This window comes from Hevea brasiliensis, chromosome 12 (genome assembly GCF_030052815.1).
Source record: "Hevea brasiliensis isolate MT/VB/25A 57/8 chromosome 12, ASM3005281v1, whole genome shotgun sequence".
Lineage (NCBI taxonomy): Eukaryota > Viridiplantae > Streptophyta > Magnoliopsida > Malpighiales > Euphorbiaceae > Hevea > Hevea brasiliensis.
In genome coordinates this window covers 96,250,225-96,254,722 of record NC_079504.1, presented here as the reverse complement: position 1 = coordinate 96,254,722, position 4,498 = coordinate 96,250,225, and the positions used below count along the sequence as shown (strand labels likewise).

Genomic DNA, 4,498 nt, shown 5'->3' with positions numbered 1-4,498 from the left:
GGAGTCCAATCTCCAAACGAACTAAGTTCGGATCTGAATTCAGAGTCAAGTTCCGAAAACGATACCATGGTTGCTGCTAGGACTTTAAAAGAGTTGGCTGCTCTTAATCTAAACCAACAGCCTTTGTGTATCCAATACCCTGCTTTAAATGTTGCTTTTGAGTTGAAATTTGGACTAATCCATTTGTTGCCTAAGTTTCATGGTCTTGCAGGTGAGGATCCACATAAGCATCTAAAGGAATTTCATGTTGTGTGTTCCAACATGAAACCTCAAGGAGTTTCAGAGGATCAGATCAAGCTTCGAGCTTTTCCCTTCTCACTGGAGGGCATAGCTAAGGATTGGTTGTATTACCTTCCTTCTGGATCTGTCAACTCATGGAATAGGATGAAGCAGATATTTTTGGAGAAGTATTTTCCTACTTCCCGTGCTGCCAACATAAGAAAAGAAATTTGTGAAATCCAACAGTACAATGGAGAGAGCTTGTATGAGTATTGGGAGAGATTTAAGAAACTGTGTGCAAGCTGTCTCCATCATCAAATAAGTGAGTAGCTTTTGATTCAGTATTTCTATGAGGGACTTCTACCAATGGACTGCAGTATGATAGATGCTGCTAGTGGAGGAGCTTTGGTTGATAAGACACCAGATGAAGCAAGGAGGCTAATTGCTAACATGGCAATAAATTTTTAGCATTTTGGAATGAGAATGGATCACACACCTATGAAGGTTGATGAGGTAAGTACATCAAACCTTGAGAAACAAATTTCTGATTTAACTTCTTTGGTAAGGCAATTGGCTGTAGAAAAAAATGCAAACTATTAAGGTATGTGAAATTTGTTCGGGTTCGGGTCAAGCTACTGACATGTGTCCTATGTTACAAAAGGATGAATCAATGCAACATGCTAATGCAGTAGGACATTATGGACAGCCACAACGCAGGTATGATCCCTATTCTAGTACTTATAATCTAGGATGGTGAGATCATCCCAGTTTGAGTTATGGGAATCAACCGGTGCAAAACCGATATCAATAGCAAAGACCACAAGTGAATCAACCACAACCACCTCCACCTCCGCCTCCCTTGAATCAAGGTATGTCACTTGATGAAATTGTTAAGGCCTTGGCTAACAATACCCAACAGTTTCAATAGGAGACCAGAAATAGCATTCAAAACATAGAGTGGCAGATTGGTCAATTAGCTTCATCTGTGAGTAAGCTGGAAGCTCAAGGTTCTGGAAAGTTCCCATCACAAACAGTCATGAACCCTAGAGAAAATGCAAGTGCTATACTATTGCGAAGTGGGAAAGAAGTTGATAACCAAACTCCACATGAGCCAAAGAAGAAGCAAGGAGAAAAAGAGTCTGAAGTTCCTGAAGTTGAGGTAAGTATTGAATCCAAACTGAATAAGGTTAATAATTCTGTTCTTCCTCCATTCCCATGCAGGTTGGCAAAAAATAAGAAAGAAGAACAAGAGAAAGAAATTTTGGAGACTTTCAGGAAGGTGAAGGTCAATATACCTTTACTTGATGCAATCAAACAAGTTCCCAAGTATGCTAAATTCCTTAAGGAATTATGCACTACAAAGTGCAAGTCGAGGAATAATGAGAAGATCAATGTGGTGGAAAATGTGTCGGCATTAATCAGCAAAAATTACCCCCTAAGTGTAAGGATCCAGGTTCATTTTTATTCCCTGCAAAATAGGTGATTCTAAATTTGAATGTGCAATGGCAGATTTTGGAATATCTATTAATGTTATGTTAAATTCAGTTTTTCAAACTTTAAATTTGGGTCCTTTGAAAGAAACTAGTGTCATTATTCAGTTAGTTGATCGTTCTAATCCTTACCCATTGGAAGTAGTTGAGGATGTGTTGGTGCAGGTTGGAGAATTGATTTTTCCTGCAGATTTTTACATTTTGGATATGGAGGATAGTGTTCCCACATCAAAGTCAGCTTTGATTTTGTTTGGAAGACCTTTCTTAAAAACTGCCAAGACAAAAATTGATGTGGATGATGGTACCCTAACTATGGAGTTTGATGGAGAGACTGTCAAATTTAATATCTTTGATGCCATGAAGTATTCTGCTGATGATCATTCCATTTTTTCTATTGATGTTGTTGATACAATTGTATAGGATGTCTTTGAGTTAAGCATGGAGGATGAGTTAGAAGTGGTGATTAGTCAAGGAATTCAAGAAATCAGTACCAATCAACCATTAAGTGTAGAGATTCAAGAGGCAGTAATGGCATTGCAGTCATTACCTTCTGTTCAAAAAAGGTATGAAGTATCAAAGATTTACTTACCTATATCTCACACAAAATTATTACCTTCTGTGGTGTAGGCACTAGCTCTTGAACTCAAGCCTTTACCTGAGCATTTGAAATATGATTACTTGGGAGACAATGAGACACTTCCAGTTATCATCTCAAGTAATTTAACAAAGATTCAAGAAGATAGATTGATTAGGGTTCTGAGAGTACACAAGGAAGCAATTGGATGGACAATAGCTGACATCAAAGGTATAAGTCCATCAGTGTGCATGCACAGGATTTTGCTAAAGGATGAGGCTAAACCAAGTAGAGAAAGTCAAAGGAGGTTGAACCCACAGATGATGGAGGTTGTGAAGAAGGAGATTTTAAAGCTATTAGATGCAGGAGTTATTTACCCAATTTCAGACAGCAAATGGGTAAGTCCAGTCCAAGTAGTGCCAAAAAAATCAAGAGTCACTGTGGTAGCAAATCAAGATAATGAACTTGTTCCAACAAGGATTCGGAATGGATGGCGAATGTGCATAAACTACCGCAAGCTAAATTCAACAACGAGGAAGGACCACTTTCCACTGCCATTCATTGATCAGATGCTTGAGCGGTTAGCAGGTAAGTCTTATTTCTTCTTTCTTGATGGCTTTTCTGGATATAATCAAATTGTGATTACACCAGAGGATCAAGAGAAGACTACCTTTACTTGCCCTTTTGGAACTTTTGCTTTTAAAAGGATGCCCTTTAGGCTTTGTAATGCACCTGCCACATTTCAGAGATGCATGATGAGCATATTTTCAGATTACATTAATACTTGCATTGAGGTATTCATGGATGATTTTATTGTGTATGGTGATTCATTTGATGCATGTTTACATCATTTGACTTCTGTTCTTAAGAGAAGCATTGAGAAAAATCTTGTTCTAAACTATGAGAAGTGTCATTTTATAGTGGAACAGGGGATTGTTTTGGGTCATGTTGTCTCTAATAGGGGTATTGAGGTGGATAAATCTAAAATTGATTTAATTATGAACTTACCCTACCCCATAACTATGAGGGAAGTACACTCTTTTCTTGGTCATGCAGGTTTTTATCACAGGTTCATTAAGGATTTCTCTAAGATAGCATTGCCTTTGTCTAGACTCTTGCAAAAAGATGTTCCTTTTGAGTTCAGTAAAGAGTGTAAGGAGGCTTTTGACAAATTGAAATCTGCATTACATCACCCCCTGTTATCCAGGCTCTTAATTGGACTATACCATTTGAAATTATGTGTGACGCGAGTAATTATGCAGTGGTAGCAGTTTTAGGGCAGTGTGTTAGAAAGCTCTTTCATGTGATCTATTATGCATCTAGAACACTCAATTCAGCTCAGCGCAATTATTCTTCAAATTATTAGGAGATGTGTTCCTGATAATAAGATTCAATCTATTCTTGCATTCTGTCATGCCTATGCATGTGGAGGTCATTTTGGACCCAAGAGAATAGGTAGAAAAATATTAGATTGTGGTTCTTACTAGCCCATTATATTTCGTGATTCATATTTGATTTGCAAAAATTGTGAACAATGTCAAAGAATAGGAAGTTTAACCTGTAGGAATAAGATGATTCAAAATCCAATACTTGTTTTTGAGATTTTTGATGTGTGGGGTATTGATTTTATGGGTCCATTTCCTTCTTCTTTTGGCTTTGTTTATATAATACTTATTGTTGATTATGTTTCGAAATGGGTGGAAGCCAAAGCCACCAGGATTGATGATTCTAAGGCTGTCATAGGTTTTATCAAGTCAAACATTTTTAGCAGGTTTGGAGTTCCTAGAGCTATAATCAGTGACCGGGGCACATATTTTTGTAATAGAACTGTTAAGGCATTGTTAAGGAGATATGGTGTTTTCCATAGAGTATCTACAGCTTATCATCCTCAAACAAGTGGGCAAGCAGAGGTTTCTAATAGAGAGATTAAGTCTATTTTGAAAAAAATAGTGAAGCCAAATAGAAAAGATTGAAGCCTTAGACTTGATGATGCTTTGTGGGCTTACAGGACTGCTTATAAGACACCAATAGGTATGTCCCCTTTCAGATTGGTATTTGGTAAGTTGTGTCACCTTCCTGTGGAGATAGAACATAAGGCTTATTGGGCTGTTAGACAATGTAATTTGGATTGGGATACTGCTGGTGTGGAAAGAAAATTACAATTGCAGGAATTAAAGGAAATTTGACTTGAGGCTTATGAGAACTCTAAGATCTA

At 37.5% G+C, this 4,498-nt stretch overlaps 1 non-coding gene across 1 annotated transcript; it reads right to left on the bottom strand.

The window, feature by feature from the left end:
• Positions 1–432: 432 nt before the first annotated feature.
• On the bottom strand, positions 433–539 carry LOC131171546 (small nucleolar RNA R71). The gene has a single exon (XR_009142206.1). It is a non-coding gene; the product is annotated as a small nucleolar RNA R71 (small nucleolar RNA).
• Positions 540–4,498: the final 3,959 nt, after the last annotated feature.